A 17,592-nucleotide genomic window follows, 5' to 3' on the forward strand; every position below is an offset into this window, starting at 1 on the left:
TGAGATGAATTTTTATGTTAGCCACGGTGCAAACAAACATAAGTAACCATTTAAATAGTGTTTAGTAGGGGATGTTCAAGTCACACAAAATGTAACTGTTAACATAAGTATTAGCATATTATTGTTGTAAATGTATCTATGTAAATGTAACTACTTGAAAATGCACTGTTGCATTATTAAATCCACAACACACATGGAAGCTGCATTGTCTCGTGTTATGGCAACTTTCGTACAATGGCGACCCTGATTTATGTATTTTATTTGTGTATAATATTGCCAAACCAGCCAGGGCAACTCCTGCCAGTGCTATTCAGAGTTGTGTGCAATGAGCATGGATTGTACAAACTTTGTCGCACCCTAAAACAATAATCAGACACGGTCTGGGGTTGTTTTTTTTTTTACATTTAAGATAAAATATGTTGTATTTTAGGTTCCATGCGTACTTTTTTATTTACCTGTCCCTATTTTTTAAGTTAAAATTTCCTTAGCTAATATTGTGATAATACTGGTACTTGTTTTCTTAACTATAATTGCTTTGGTTACATATGAACCACTTCATGTTCATACTGTAAGTTGCTTAAATGCCATATACACTTCACATCCGTAGGAGCCTTGACTTACAAGCACCCCAACTTATCATTTTTTCCAGTAATGACATGTCAATTGGTCGACTCTTTGATTCGTCTTGCTAGCCAATGTGATGTGCATTCCCATTTGAACAAAAAAAATGAATTGCCTCGCATATGGGTCAGAACAAATATGCAAAGAGAACGCCATGGAAGGAGCTGCTGTCGACCACAACTCACGCCCAGACACTCACGGCTCCTGACGTCACTAACTGGGCCACGCCCCTTAAAGACACACACAAATACAACAGCAATTACACTTTATGAAAGAGGTTTATTTGTCTTAGTTCAAAACATGTAATTGTTTTTACATTAAAACTGTGTTTTTTTTTTAAATGTTTTTTTGGTCTGGGACAGCTTGGTTCCATTTAATTTCAATTCAACGGTCATTTCAGGGTACAACTATATCCTGCATAGTCCTCACTGCAGCTACTTGTTTGCCCAATGGCAATTGACCACACACTGCAGACTGGGAGCGATCTACTGGGTGATTCTATGCAAAATGGAGGTGCTGCTCGAGCGACTGGGTGTGAACTGACCAATGCCGTGCGGCAGAGATAAGCCAGAGCTCAAAGTTGGACCCGTCCAGTTGACCGGGTCAAGACATCTCTGCGGTCAAACGCGAACAAATGGCTCTCCTAGTCAAGTCTCATGTTACCTCTGTCAGAGGAGCGTCTCACCAACACCAACAACAATTAGACTCACTCACACACACACACACACACACACACACAGGAAGTACCTCATCACAACACTGTGCTGTGGCCAAGAGCTGTTCCAAACTTCTCATCTCCTCAAGACTCCTAATGGAAAGAACAGAAGTGAAATGTGTAATATAAACGTCATAGGAGTCCAACAGAAGATATTTCACCACCAAAATGGGTCTGATGATACTGTACAACCTGCAGTCTTTAGTTCTTCATGTAACATGCATGTTCAACTTAGTGTAAATATGACAGAAGACAAAAGTGATAAATCAAGCTGAACACTCACTTTCTGTGGGCGGCCTCTTTAGTCAACAGCAACCACAGAGTGTCACTCATTTACGTTAGAGCAGCAAGGCGTGCCAGGATTTTTTCCTTTTTTTGTGGGGGGGGGCGCTTTGTAAATGTTGAAGTCAACTCGAAAACAAATCATTTTGTTTAAAGGCACTCTGGAATCATGTGCAGATTATCTTCTTGCATGTTCAAAGTGAAGGCATGTGGCCTGCGCAATGGCTGTCTGCTGAGCTGGAGTCTTGGAGAAGGAGGTATGGGGGGGGGTTGGTAGTGGGGGGCTGATCGTGATCTGGTGGACTTCCAGTGTGTCGCCTTGCCACTAGAGGGCAAAGCAGCTCCAAAAATCACGCATGGCTCACATGATGAGACATGGAAGATGACCTCAGTCACAAGGCTGTCTATGGATAGTTAATATAAAGAGGTGGGAAAGACAGTCATACGCTGTACTTGAGTAGAAGTACAGATATTTGTGTTGTGTTAAAAAAAAAAAAAAAAAAAAGACTGTAAAAGTAGAACCGATTTAGCTAATTTACTTAAGCATAAAAAAAGAAAGGTATACTACAGTTTACAATAAAGTTTACTATAAAGACTGATATGCACTTCAATACAAAAGTAACTTGCCACGATGGAATAAACGTTTCCCTCTTTTTTTTTTTGATAAAACACAATTTTAAAATCATGTTTATGTTGCCTGTTGTTTAAGAGCTAAAATAGTATAAGCTTGACTTTTATGCTAGCAAAACAAAGTCCCATAGCTTTGCTTACCCTAAATTTGCAACAACAACAACAAAACATACACATTACTTGTGATTTTCAGATTAGAAATGTGTATTTTAGGCTGTCAAAAAAACACAATGAATTCACTAATCAATTAATCTGTCCATGGCCTCTAAAATAAGGCTATGGGCAGTGATTTTCTGCTTCTTCTAATCTGGTGTGCTCCTTCTTTCATGTTTTTCTGCATCCCTGCTGCCCCCATTTTTTCCCCCACTATTAGACCCCAAGATCTCAATCACTCAAAGCTCGAATGCGGTTAATTTGGTCTCTCTGTAGTTACATATTTTTTAAGTTGTGTTACACAGCAAGCCTATTTTGACGAAGTAAGGCATACAAAGTACGGACATCTGTTTTTAAATGTAGGAAGTAAAAATAAAAACTCATCAAAAAATATACACTAAAGTCAAGTACACAAAGCTGAAAAATCTACAGGTACCGTAAGTATTTGTACTTTATTACTTTCCACCACTATTTATAAGAATCATAAAATTAACGTTTCACACCAGGGACAAATCACAAACGCAGATCATACTGTAAGCGTTTTCCACTGAGACTTTTACATCGTGGCTACCCCAAATCAGTTTGTATTTCATAATTCTAAATTGATTGACAACTGTCTAGTTAAGCTTGCAAATGAAATACAGTATATAATAGCTGCTCTCTGGTTGTTAAGTTGCTACTCTTGGCTCTGCCGTGTTCCTGTGGGTCCCACCACCACCTGAGCCAACTGGGAGAAGGAATGCACAGACTTAATGATGCGCCGTAAATCAGAGGAGCCACACAGGGATCCCGGCCCGCCATTGGGCAGCGCGGAGCTTCCTAAAGCCCAGCCCACTATGAACTTGAGCTCCATGTGTGGAAACAAAGAAAAGCTGATCCACTTGGAATCGCTCGGCAAAAAGAGAACCGGCACGTTCGACACTGCCGAGGCTCTTGTTGGTTGGCGATCTCCGTCGAGGTCGAGCAGGTTTCAGCCAGGCATCGCAGCCAGCGTGGAGGGTTGAAACGGAGTGTGAGGAGCTGTGACCTCCCCTGAGGCTCTCGGGATGCCGGCCGAGGGCACGGAGGGTCTGAGAATTGAGGCCGACTGACATAAGTGATTGCAGCTGCTGCGGAGGCCTTGAAGTTGGCTTCAATAACATCCAGCCAAGTCAGAAGAGATGACAAGGTGTGAGGAGTCTTGTTTGTTCAAACCTCGCTGGAGGTGACAACTCTCAACCCAATGCAACATTGGGCAAGCGGACTTCAACAAATACTTTTGCGATAAATTGTATCACTAAGATCAACTAAGCACAATTGCCAAGCGTACTCCTAAACGCCAAATATAATGTTGCCTATTTTGGAGAAAAACTGTAAAGTTATAAGAATAAAGTTATAAATCATATCTGTGATAAATAGGATGGAAGGTCGTAGCATTAAGACAATTTTTTTGTCTTGAGTTGCGAACAAGTAGTGAACAATACTCACAGGCATATATTCCTTATCCTGTGTGAAAAAAAAAAGGTAACACATCTTAGTCATCAAATCTATGTAATAGTATTTCCATACATATCATACTGGCTTGGTTTGCGTGAGTACCGATACCAGGTATCGTATTGGGCCGATACAGGCCTTATTTTAAGGTATCAGGTCCTCATGGAGGCTGGCGATATCAGTCACCGATACTTAGGGCAAAAAAAATCAGACATTGGGTAAGTCCTCCTCATCCGTAGCTGGCGCTATACTGCGGCAGATTGACATATCAGCAAATCATCATTTGCGTCAGAAAGGAAGGTCTTTGTTCACAATTTTTTGTCATTGTGTTAAATGAAATTTTAGACATCAAAAGTACTACAAGTATCAGTACTCTGTATCGGTGAGTACCCCGAATGACTACTCATACTGATATCAGTTTGAAAAAAAAAAATGCATGGAGATTTTTTCTAATCACGGCAGGGCTCTGTATAAGTATTGATTATATACTTGTATAGAAACAACATTTTCAATGCAGCATGTTGGCCACATTTTTGGAGTATTGCTGTCATTGTAATGGACATTCCAAAAACTGAAAAAGAATCCAGTTCTTTGAGCCTTTTGTATGATTTCCTACCAAAGTGTTATTTGACCCTCTCATGTACACATTACTAATGTCCCTATATTGTGCGTTTTATTTTCATGTACCATACCATAGCTCATTTTTCCAGGGCAGTCAAGTCCACTATAAATGGTCTATCGCGCCAAACTGAAAGGTGTTTACGGGGCAATGGTTGCGACAGTCGAGAGGATGATGCTGAATAACTCTTCATTTTTCTCCCCCGGACCAACTTGTACTAATGACAGTGGTGTTAATGATGTTGACACTCCCACCAGCGCCAGCCATGCTACAGTAATGAGGGGAAGTAAATAGCAGGTAGCTGACAACGCGGTTGCCTCCGCTGCTACACAACTAATGAATCCTTTCACACCCATTGCACATACACTACTTTACAAAAGATGCCAGCACTCTTGGGGAAGCGAAACCCTGCCTTTTGGAACACCTTTACCCACGTGTCTGTTACCACGGAGAACAGAATGTATGCCTGTGAGAATTTGTATGAGCTCTATTTGTATGTGTTGCGGTTGTTTGAACGTTTAGAATGAGCTAACATCTATGCTAATGTTCCGAACCAAACGGCCGTAACACCCTGCAGCAAACTATAAAGCTTAACTTTGTAATTCATCCTAACAGCATAACTTGAAAAGTTGGTGAGGGAAAGTGAACATGATGACTGCACCTGTTTTTAGCCTTAGTCTTGAACCTTTTATACACCATGTGTTATGAGGTAAATTAGATGTATGATGTAACTATATCACACTGTACAGTTTGCAATCTACTTTGTATCTACTGTACCGTACAATTGATAATTAATTCTCTTCTGCTTTTTGTGTCCAGTAAACTTCAAATGGGAGTGACAAATGATCATCTTGAAGCAGACACACTTTGCGTCACCTTTGGAGAACTGTGTGAGCGAGAGTCTTCGTTTCATTTCCTCTTAGTGATGTTTTATGGTAGTCTCCCATTTCTTGACATCAAGAGAGTTAGAACACACGCTAAGCAATACTTGAAATGTGTAGACGTGGCAAACTTTCTCAATTTTGCGGATTTTCACTACGGGGGTTCGATACGATTCGAATCGGAAAATCGTTTTCGATTTAAAAAGATGTGAGTGCATCGAATCGAAACACATGAAATCATTACACGTCATGTATTGAGATATGTATCAAATCTGTTATTGAAGATGTGTGTGTGTGTATATATATATATATATATATAGTACATACATACATAAATACACACAGACGCACACACACTGGGAGAATAAAGCATGATATGAATGCCCCAGGGTTACAGCATGTTAAATAGAACTACTCTCTCATCTGTGCTTGAAATTGTGTCGCTCTGAAAGATGCGTGTAATTATGAGCACTGTTGCATAGAAGTTTCCTCATTGGCATCACATCACACATCAAACATCTGCAACTTGCCGGCATCGTACATCTGTATCTCGGATCAGATGTTGTCACGGAAACACATCAGTCTGCTAAGTGAGGAGATTAAGCAAAGCAAGACGTGCGGAGAGGAAGAAGGAAAGAAAGAAAAATGAGTGGCGCATGTCCTGCGTTTTACCTGCTGTGCTCCCCTCACATGCGTGTCTGTGTGACCTCGCTCTGAACTCCAAAGTGAAAAATTCATTCACCTCAGGAGCGCCTGTACAGCATGTGAAGATTGATGCGCGTGGCAGAACACATGAGTAATGGTGTCAACACGCATCTCAGCACTGGCGGCCATTATTATCATCTTTGCCGTAAAATGACACTGGGACTAATCTGATCTTTAAACAAACAGTCAAGTCAATGCGGTGCCTTTGCGTAAAATAATCTACAGAGTGAAACTGTGAGCTCGCCAATATTCAGGCTTGAAGAAATGATGGCCATGTTCCAGCTTTGCATGTAAAGAGGATATGCTGGATGTTCCGCCTTCTAGCAGCATGTGACCCCTCGTGAGGAATGTAAACCTCATTGCTAGCAGCGCTGTCTGAAGCTGCAGAGTATCCTAAACTGCATAAAAGTGTCAGTGAACGTAAACACAGCTAGAATTGATTTGATTTCTTTAATTGAGATACATTTTGAATAAGAGAACAACAATAAAATGATAAAAATGACAATAGTAACACGAGCAGCAAACTAAACTTCACAACAAGCAGCAGTTTGGCATATTGTGAACAATTCTTAAAAAAAATGTTTTTATTGCCACTTGAAACAATGAGAAGTACTCATTCTGTTTTTAACAAGACCGCGCAATTTGCCTTACGAAAGTCTGCTAGCTTAATGCTAACACATTACTGGAAAGACAGGCTAACGAAAGCAGCATCAATATCGCGGTAGTCATAACGCTTTAAACAGCTTATATTTGAATACAAACGGTAGCAAAACATGTAGACAGACAATACGACAGTACTCACAAGCACGTGAGTACATTGAGAACCGTTGAAAACTTTTGAGATGTAGATACAAAGCTGTCAGACCTGAAATATTTTCCTCAACCTGCATGCTCACATGATGAGCATGTTGCGTTTGTTTTGTGTGTGTGTGTGTGTGTGTGTGTGTGTGTCTGTGTGTGTGTGTGTGTGTGTGTGTATGTGTGACGCAGACTTTCAGAGCAGGGGGGTTGCAGTAGAGCTTCCATCAACACAGTGTCTGAGCAGGCAGAGGGACTCTCTGACCCTCCAGTGAACTTTTTGTGGGGGTTACGAAGGTGCTGGTGAGGTGGAAGGTCAGAATGCAAGCTCGTCACAAACAACGCAGTACTACGCAGACGGCAATGATGCTCATATGATACCATAGCTCATTTTTCCAGGACAGTCAAGTCCACTATCTGCGGGGGTTGGATGCAAAGACCTGCGGCGAACAGCAAATATTTGCGAGTTGTTCCTCACCATTACAAACCACAAATGCATATGCGTTGTTAAAGCAATTCCTCTCCGAGCATTATCACCTCTGCGTTGGATATTGAGTGTCATTAGATTGCGTAATGTGCATAACTAATATCAATTACATCTCACACAGCATTACTGTTGAATCCTTTTCAATATACAGTAGTCTCCAATTAAAGTGATTAATAACAATGACTTGTGGAACTTTTGATGTGATAGCAATTGCTTCCACAATGTTGGTTGCTAATCAAAATGGCAAGAATGCGTCATCTTTATTTGTCACAACTCAACATGCTTATATTGATGTTAAAGAGTAAACTATACATAGCTTGCCCTATAGAGGGTGTTGTGAAGATGTGATGTCAGCAGAGAGCTTTGCTGAGTGCAGAAATGTCCATTTTGCCCTTGCGGCCACATGTGCACCTGCTGTGCACTCGCCAGCTTTGAAGGTGACGGATCTGACGGAATCAACATGAGGAAAAACATCAGGCGTGCCTCGAGCTTTTTTCTGTGGAACACTGCGGCGGCGAAGACAAAAGACACATGCCAAATGGATGTGTATCTGTTGCAGGATATGCTGTATATGTATATGACTATATATGTACTTTTCACGGCTTGTCTCCTGTGCCCCCCCCCTCCCACCACCACCACAGAGGCCCCGGGAAATGCTGAGCAGCAGGAAAGCAGCACAGCAGAAACGACAGACCCAGGGGTGCTCCCACTACACTGCAATGCAACAACACAAGCAACCATAATGGCTGTTCCTCTCCAGTATACATCTGTACTAGGGCTCCACCGATGTGGATTTCTTTTTTTTAGGTTGATGCAAACTCCTATATTTGGCACAATAAGATTCCGCTAACCGATTAATCAGCCGATTAATTACAAAATATATATGATGAATAAAATAACTTGTTTCTTTGGTCCTTTAATGCTTACAACAAAGATATGAATTACAGGTTGAACACTTGACTGTTTTACAATATTTTGTCGTTTAGTATTTGTTTAACTTAACGGCAGAGGAAAAATCGGCAAAAATTGGCTCGTTTTTTCCGATTTTTGAGGGAGATGGTTTGAATGTCATTGTCTTTGTCTTACATTGTAATTTGTAAAAATGTCAATAAATAAATATATGAATAACGGCAAAAATTGGTAAATGAATCGGTCAGGCCCTAATGATGTAAACCTTAAGTTTTGGCTCGCAACAGAATGCAACAAAAATCGACCAAGCAACTCATATATGAGGGCACTCGTATGTTGAGGCACCAATATAATTTCATTACTATGCGTCTGACTTCCTTTCTCTGCTGGTTTCCTCCGGGATGCTTTCGAGCTTAGGCCTAGTTTGCCATTCCAACATCCTATTGAAAATGACTGTTAAAAACCGTTTTTCCCATTGGTTGGGGACATTATGCCTCTGGGGACTAAGCCTCTGAATTCTGCCCGGCAACAGGTGCCCTCGCAAATGTGTGATGTGAACACTAAAAAAATATATAGATATTCTGTTGATCAACTGTATCTCGAGCTAAAATAAGATTTCATAAGTGAATAATATTCGAATCAAATGTTATCTGAGAGAACACTGTTGTTTTACCACCGCGAGCACAAATTAACTTCGGCTCACATGGGTAACCCGTGGTCATTCCTGCTTTATAGTCCTAAATTGAAAGAGTCTGCGAAAACAGGATCACGGTCCTACAGTCCTCCCCTGAACCACTAGGGGGTAAAGCTCCCCACAGTACAGTAGATGGCTGCTGATGTGTATGCAGCAGGTCCTACTGCAAGGAACCCTGATCTCGCCGACCAGACCTCCCTCTGCGCTGTTATCCAGCGGCCTAAATGAACCAGTCCACCTCCGCTTGATTATCATGATGTAAGGCTCCCCTAATTGGATTCTCCGCGGAGTAAAGCCTTATCTATTTTCGAAATTTCTCCTGCAGCATCTGGGAGATGTTGTCATTCCAGTGATAAACACCATTTTCACTTGAGCATTTATTACTAGACAACGCGTGCGGTGAAATGGAGATAAATGAGCGCAAATCCCCCGGCTCTGATACGCTACTATAAGCTTTCACCTCCTGTGCTCCCCGACGCTCCGCCAGCGGCCTCGCCTGCGCGTGGGAGATGCAGCAGCTAACAAATGACCAGCAGGATTATACACTTTGAGCAAGTGAGGGAATTGTTTTGGAAGCGTGTTGAAGAAGAAAAACTCATATCGACTGTTTGGCCTTTTTAATTCTACTTATCGAAGCCATTCACATGAATGAGTTACTTCATTAGGGATACAATCCTATGAGATACATGTTGCCCTGTTTCGATTGAGATGGGTTAAAAAGTTGCGATAGCCAAGTCATAAGAGTAGGTTTTTGTCCAACAGTGCAACCAATAATAAATATTTGGTTACTGATGGTAAAAGTGTTGTGATTCCCAGCCAATCATCAGGTGTGCTGCTAGAAAATGTCAAATGTCATGGAATTGAGACAAAATGTGTTGATTTACTATAAACAAAACATCTTTGTTTTCTACAGTATCTTGGCAAGCGATGTACAGTGACAGGCAGAACAATTAAACACTCTCTCATTAAATGTCAGAAATTGTAATTAATCTGTGTATCCACCTGTTGCCATCGATAAAATAGAATAATAGCTTTGTGTTAGACTAAACAGCCCCAGATTTCACATTGAGTGAGTCAATTAAGATGAGATCAATATTACTTCAGCATAAATGCTTTTTGTGACATTTTTCTTGTGGGCCACGGCGGCCATTTTGTCACTTTCGTCGACTAAAAATGACATCAAAGTTGCTCAGGGCTCAGGTAGCAACCAATCACGGCTCACCTGTTTCCTGAAGCTGAGCCATGGTTGGTTGTCACCTGAGCAACTGTAATGTCATTTTCAGTCAACAGCAAGTGGCAAAATGGCCGCCGCCCGAAATGGACAAAAACGGGTGCATTTGAATGCTTAACAAATACTGTACATGGGAAAGGGAGATGTAAAAAACGCATACTAAATTCCAATCACAATAAGGAGAGGAAAACAAAAATCTCGATTAGATTAGTTTTTCAAAGTCCTTCAATCCTACTATGAAGCCTAGACTATGATCAATTCACCCCTTCAGTCTATGACTACAGAGCAGGTTTTTTTTTGGTTGATTTAGCTCCTTGACAACTCCATGAAAGTGGATATTTTTTTTGAAGTCCACGAAAAGCTAATATGAGGAAACATACAAGGGCTCCTGCATGACCTGCACATAAATGCACCCTTTTCTTATTGGATGATATCCCGTATATTGGGAGAGAAATGCTACACCGCACGCTCCAGCCACAATGGAAAACAATCTTTCCACATCACAGGTCATATTGGAAACTAATAAGGACAGAGACTTTTTGATCCACCTTTACATACCGGTGAACTCTGTGGTTAATACACAGCCGTTATTATTTTACCATCAGTCAGCTTCTCTCACCTCGCAATCTAATAACGCTTCAGCTTCATTAGCATCCACAACGATCCGTTCGCCCTCCAGCTTGATGCAAGCCGCCGGGATGTGGACCACAACACTTTTAAATCGGAGTTTCATTGTGCGGAGAGCCAGGAGGCGACGTCAGTGACAGACCTTCTGGCTCTCAACCTGCGTTCCATCATATGCCCCTTTTTTTTTTTTTTTTTTTTTTTACTTTTTACTGCGGTCTCTCTCCTGACAGGTGGCGAAGCTTTGAAAATCAAGATGTGGTGAGAATGCGATGAGACCCTTGAGGAAGTGGCTGAACTTTTGGCCTCCGCTTTTGGGGACAGTCGGAGCGGCGTGTGCGGTATTAAGTGGCCGACTGCCTGAAAGCTGTCACGAATGGGCAAAACATTGACACACGAGCGCGGCCTCAAGCAGCCATTCATCTGCAAGGCGGCGCTAACCTTGAGAGGATGTTGATGCAACGCGCTTCTGCCGGTGACAGCCCAAAACAAATAGAGACTAGATCATTTTCATAAACACATCTCCAAGAGGAATGATGCTTGACTAAGATGCATGTGGCTCAAAAGCACACACTTTGTTTCTTTCACTAAGCGGCACTATAAAAGTGTATTATGATATTATGAACAGTAGAACAAGTGCACACCTGTCTAATAGGTTTTTATTGATGCGCTTGTCAAGCCTGAGCTTTATATTCATTTATTTTGCTAATTCATGCAAGAACCACCCCATAACGGCACGAGATGTAATAAAGCAAACCATGTGGTGTGCATCAGAACACTAAAATGTTCGCTTTGGGTCTTGAGCTCACACAGTGTGGTAAACTTATTTATAGCGTGTATGCCATTACAGTAGATGAAGACATATGGCTCTTTTAAGGCTGCTAACAATACCAATCAATAATGGTGAACGTCTCAGCCTCGTCACGTTTCATAAATCATCGCCATTGTTTCGGGATGACAGTGATCATTCTCCACTGAGTCGCAGCATGAATGCACGCAAATAATCTCCGTCTTGATCTCGCGGGGAAGAAGACGCCTCCGCACAGAAGAGGTGGTCAGTGCGGTTGAGGATTCGGACGCTTTGTAGGATACGCATAAAAGACAACTGCGAGGTGTGTCGGAAAAGCTCCAAGGCTGCAGCCGCAAAAGATATATTCCAAAACACAAATTGCTAGATTTCCCTTTCAATGTGGGATAGACGATCAACCAGCATGTCCACAAAGAGATTTTGCAGTGTTTGCTTTGTTCAGTGCGCGAGAAGAGGTTGGAGTTGTGGCGGAACAATTTCACCATCCGCCTGCTCACAATGCCCTGAGCATCCGACACTTCCTAGCTGAGAAGAGCATCGCCTTGCTGGAGCAAATACCCGACCTGGCTGGCTCCGTGTGATTCAAGGGGGGTCTTCAAAGGGACCCATTTTGAAAAGACGTGGATGACATCGCCTTGTAAGGAAATGAAATCCATCCACCCGGTGAGGAACGAGGGCCGAACTTGCCTAGTCAAGAATGTGGTCGTTACCTGAGCCCTGAGCAGTTGTGATGTCATTTTCTGTCGACAGAAGTGACAAAATGGCCGCCCCCTGAGATAGCTAAAAAGGGCTGGATTTTGCTACTTAACTCATATTCCACAAACGCAATATTAATCAGAATGCCGTGTTTCAACTCGTGGGCCTGCTAGGAACATCTTCATGAAAAAAATATGTTTGGGTTGATTTCCACTTTAAAAATAACATCATCAATTAATAAAATTCATTAGATTCAGACATTAGAGTCTGCTAAAAATCGTTCTCTCAAAATGTACGTCACATGTCAAATTACTGTGAAAAGGCTCAGCAGCCCTGCTATAAGTACAAAATCCCTTTTTTCTCCTGAGAGTGCGCCTTGGCAAACTGGACTTGTTTGAAGCCAGAACTCGCTCCACACGCGATATTGTCACAAGGCGTGGTATATTTTTGGGGAATGAAGGAAATGCTTGCATGCACACCAACCGGGCCCAAAAAGGGGCTTCCTCTCACTTACAGTAGGTGATGACGGACAACAGCGCAATGAATGGGCCCGCGTCACACACTGCAGCTCGCAGACACATTCATGCACCGGGAATAACAGAGAGGCTCTTCCTCGCGTGGGCATACAGCACACTGCTTGCGAAGGTTGACGTACGTGGGAAGAGACACGGGTCTGCAACCGCCGCCAGGCATCGAGAACGATCAGTCAGTGGAGTTTTTTTTTTTTTTTTGCGGGGTCATGAGAGAGTAGCTAAAAATGACAATCTAAGAGCCAATATGACATTTCGCTTAATAGTGTGATGACAGAATGATCACATTTCCTGTAGCTGCACTCTGTCCAAGTGCTCCATTTTTCTCAACTTAGCCACCGTCTGCCTCACCGTGCTTATAATGGGCCATGGGTGACACTGTACTTATGATAGGATCTCGCATGTCAGCCCGTGTCATGCAAATATTTACCTCAATTCTGGAGTGTGAGTGCACATACTGGAATTCCCTGTTGGTGCTGGAATGATTTCGGAGTCCCATTTCCTTTGGTCACCAGCACAGTACCATGGCCCTGCCCCAACTTCCTTCGAGAGACCCTGTGGATTGAGAAATACAGTTTAATTTGGCCACACCTCAGAAAGTGAGCGAGAAAGAGAGAAGAGACAGAGAGAGATGGCACCAAAAAAGGAAGTCATCACAGTGATGTTGCTGCAAATGCACATTCAAACAGCAGGCATTAGTACAACAGAACGTGATGAAATGGTTTCTAACGGCTTTGTGGAATTATAGGTCAACTTTGTTTATGTAATGTCGCAAGCAGGACTTAAAGGCGATGATTTACAATGCAATAAAAGATATATACCAGTAATGCGTTGCCCCTCAGCCTCCGCCTCCCCCATGGTGAGGGAGGAGTCTGAGTGCTGCGCTCTTTGCGCTTTCATACACTGCCTGTGGATTTCTAGGGCGTCACATTCTTGCACTTATCTTTATAGCCATTAACGCTGTCAGCCTTCTCACATCCCTGTTCAGCCTCACTCACCAAATTCCATGAATATCACTTGACAAACCCGCAATGCTGACTTGCTAACAAATTGACCCATTTGTCTAAAGTAAGTACAAAAAAAAACAATACCGATAAGAAAAAATATGTCATTTTGACAACATTATTGTACGGATATCAAAAGTCAAAATTAATCAAACTCAGCACTCTAGAGGAGAGATAGACCGATATGTTGTTTTTTTTTTAGGGCCGATACGATAACGATTATTAGTAGTCAAGGCTACCGATAACCGATATTTGGAGCCGATATTAATTTTTCGTAAAAAAGAAAATATTGGCATCAAAATCTTATTAAAAAAACGACTTTACGCATGTTTATTTAACATTTTTTCAGATTTGTATAATGTAGATTTTTGGGGGTATTATTATTACTCTAAATTTTTGACAATATACATCTTTGTTACCAAATTGTAACAAATAGTTCATTGAGCACCCAGGGTCGTCAGCATGTCTTAAAAAGTGAAATGAAAACACAAAAAATAGCTCCATATAGGTTTCGACAATAAATGAAGTTCTCCGAACTTTCAAAATGACAGAAAATTCAACTTTCACATATCTTTGTTGATATTACTGAGAATTACTAACTGGGAGGCTGTGTTTAGCCGCGCTAGCTAGCCAGTCACAGCTTGTAGCTGGTTCGGCGTATGTTAGCCTAACATTACCCCGGAAGTTCCCGAGCAGCTGCGAAAGAAGGGAGGATAGGTGACAGTTCAAAGTTGGCTGGCAACTTCTCGAGCGCCGGGGTTTTGAAGCCATTTTCACACCGAAGCAGTTACAACGACATCATCAACAGGCACACGTGAACACTGACTTGCCGCGGCATACCATTCATAACAATTCATTACAAACCCTTCCAAATGCAAGAATCTAACATAACAGTGGTCTTAAAAGTGTAATTTGTTCTTATTATTAGAAGCAGTCCGAGGCAAAACATGACATATTCACATTTCCATCTATTTTAATGATTTGCATTGCAAATGCGCCTGAAATTGTTGCAGTTCTGCATACACGCGATCGTTGTTTCACGTTGTTATGATAAAGAATCCCAAGAAAATTCATAAATATATACAGCTAAGGATAAAATTAAGAGAGCAAAAAAAAAACTGGACTTCTTTATGGTATTTTGACCAGTCTTAATTTAATGCAAATTAATGTTCTATCTGACAATATTTGTATTTGAAACTTGGATGTTATGTTGTATGTTGAAAAAACAACACTGTTCATTTTAGTCAAAAATATCCCTACGAAAAGTATAAGCAGAGAAACATAGTTTTGAACTGGTCTCATTTTCTAAAAATAAAATTGTCTAAATATATTCTCTGCGTGAATGTGAATTTACTTGCTAGAACACAAAAGGAGCTACAGTACACGCAATGTAGTGTCATACCAGTAATAGCCGATAGGGGGAGTCTGGCATCACTGCTGCCTCCAGGACACACCAACACACACTCATGTGAAGATGCTGTCAGCAGTTTGTAATTGCTGATGTTCAACAGCAAGTTCCAACTCGGGAAAATAATGAGGAGAGAGTAATGTTTTCAGATTTTACGATTGTGACGTCATTTACAACACATGCACACACCCACACACACGCCGTTTGTTTTACACTGTGTTGTGGAGCAGCCATGCCAATAGAACCCATTTGGATGGATTCAAAATCCTGCTGCCCCATTCATTTTAGCCAAGCCGCAGCGAGTTGTCTAATCCTTTAGTGTCATACAACTTTGGACAAACAACACAAAGGATTTGGCTAATCCCCTATTAAGGCCCTCTGTAATCCTATTGAAAGCCCTTGTATACACACCAGGTTAAATACTGTAGACACAGCAAAGGTCAAAGGGATTAACCTCACAGAAAGTGATCTGATGCTAAAGGGGAAAAAGACAGAGTAGGGTTGCGACTGTTTGTATTTAGGCTTGGAAGAAACTAAACTTGCATAATGATTAACAGGCCAGTGGGTCGCCCCAAAACAGACTGTCATTTCATTTTCCCACACCTCTTGACAAAATACAGAATCGAGCGGTAGTACCATGACTAGTAAGTAACTACACAGATGTATTATCATCAAGGCTCGACTAACCCGGTATAAAGGCGTAAATATGAAATAGTCAATTAAACATATCGTATTATGTCATGAATATACCTCAAGGGCCCATTGTTCTGTCATGTTTTTAAGACTAAGAACAATAAATCAGTTGTAACCAACCAAATCTTCTCCATTCAATTCATATGCACATACTTTGCTATTAGGCTAACGATATATTCATTTTCATTGGAAGGCTGTTGAAAGCATAATGATGTTAAAGTGCCGTCAAGGGAGCCTGAGCCTGATATTTTACTGGCTGTTTATTTTTACAGAGGAGTGGCCGTGAATCGGTGGAGCCCTCTGTGCTGCAGCTCCACAACTGACAACGTGAGAGAGCATTTCCCAGCTGAAAGTATTTGTTTCTCTTCTCTAAAAACATACGACAATGTCCCAGAAAGCAGATGCGTGTTTGTATTCAAACCTCCTCCGCACATCAATGCTACTGCAGTTTTACGGCGTATAAATGCACCCCACGCACTACCTTTGGCTGTATTTTTTTTTTTTTTTTTTTTTCCAAAGCAGCTTAAGATGAAGAATATGGCCAATTAAAATGTGCGGCCTGGCACAGCAGACACTTATTGTACTGAGTATAATTGATTGTCATCAAATGAGTGTGCTGAAGACAGACTAATACTGTCGGCTACATGAGTTTCTGCGTGCATGGACAGCTGTTTACGAGTGTTGCAAACCCACCCCCGGGATGAAATCATCATTTTTCTCACTACGCCGAATGCTCCGCTCTATAAAAGTGGACAGGGCGATGGGCGATTCTCCATTTCATTTTCCCACCTCACTAACTGTTGGCCACACGGCGGAATGGGATAACTGCGCCAGTAATATTTGCTGTGTGGGACTAAATCCATTAGAATAAGCGTTTGCATAATACAATTCTGTCATTGAGCAAATTGGGAATATGAAACGAAGCAATCTGTGAGAATGAGCCCTTGCAAGTAAATACGTAATGATTTGCACATGGCTGCACTCCTGACATGAGGAACAAGTCTCGACTGAAGCAAATTAGACGAGTCTGATCTATCAGTTGTCAGCCGGGCTGCCCTCCACACACTGAACACGCACTCATCTTAAGGCAGGAGGAGGCTGAAACGAGGTAAGCGTTCTCAAGTGTGCAACTTATGCAAGGAGGCCTTCTGGAAGGCATCTAATCAGCACAATGATTACTCACCGGCCACTCGTGCAAACTGACAGGCCTGACTGATGTGGATGCAAGAGGGCCGAGTGGATGGCGCACATCAGGCCCGTCGGGTCAGAAAGCAACGCGTTGGCTGCATTTGGCCCAGCTGATCTCTAATTAAGGAGGGCATTGACATCATATGGGGCAGCCAAGATGCGTCCAACGCACTAAAGCCAGCAAGAAAGCAAGGAAACAATCTCATGAGCATGAAACAAGACATTATTGCACTGCATTTTTTTTCCCACACTTTCTTTCTGCCAAAACGAAATGCAGGTCATGGAAAATCTACTGGGAAGACTTCCTGCAAGACAGAGTGTGTTTGTGGGAATTCATCCCGAATTTGTGAGGTCAGAGCAGGGTTATAATAGTATTTTGATTTCATTTTTTCATTTTGTTTCATTTCAGTTTGTTTTTACAGGTTTGTTATGTACGAAGTGTG

General features: G+C 41.8%; 1 long non-coding RNA gene across 2 annotated transcripts in view; it reads right to left on the minus strand.

Moving 5' to 3' along the window:
• Positions 1–658: 658 nt before the first annotated feature.
• The window catches only part of LOC147136590 (uncharacterized), a 33,513-nt gene continuing 16,579 nt past the window's right edge, over positions 659–17,592 (minus strand). The window contains exons 2-4 of one of the 2 annotated variants that reach the window (XR_015089488.1): positions 13,287–13,411; positions 1,369–1,429; positions 659–851 (exon numbers count right to left, since the gene is read on the minus strand). This is a non-coding gene — a long non-coding RNA (uncharacterized LOC147136590). Of the gene's footprint in view, positions 852–1,368; positions 1,430–6,862; positions 7,811–13,286; positions 13,412–17,592 lie in introns of those variants that run through there. The other variant, XR_015089489.1, reaches the window with a different exon arrangement.

This window comes from Filicampus tigris, chromosome 14 (genome assembly GCF_054856515.1).
Source record: "Filicampus tigris isolate MCC_2025a chromosome 14, RoL_Ftig_1.0, whole genome shotgun sequence".
NCBI classification, from domain to species: Eukaryota; Metazoa; Chordata; class Actinopteri; order Syngnathiformes; family Syngnathidae; genus Filicampus; species Filicampus tigris.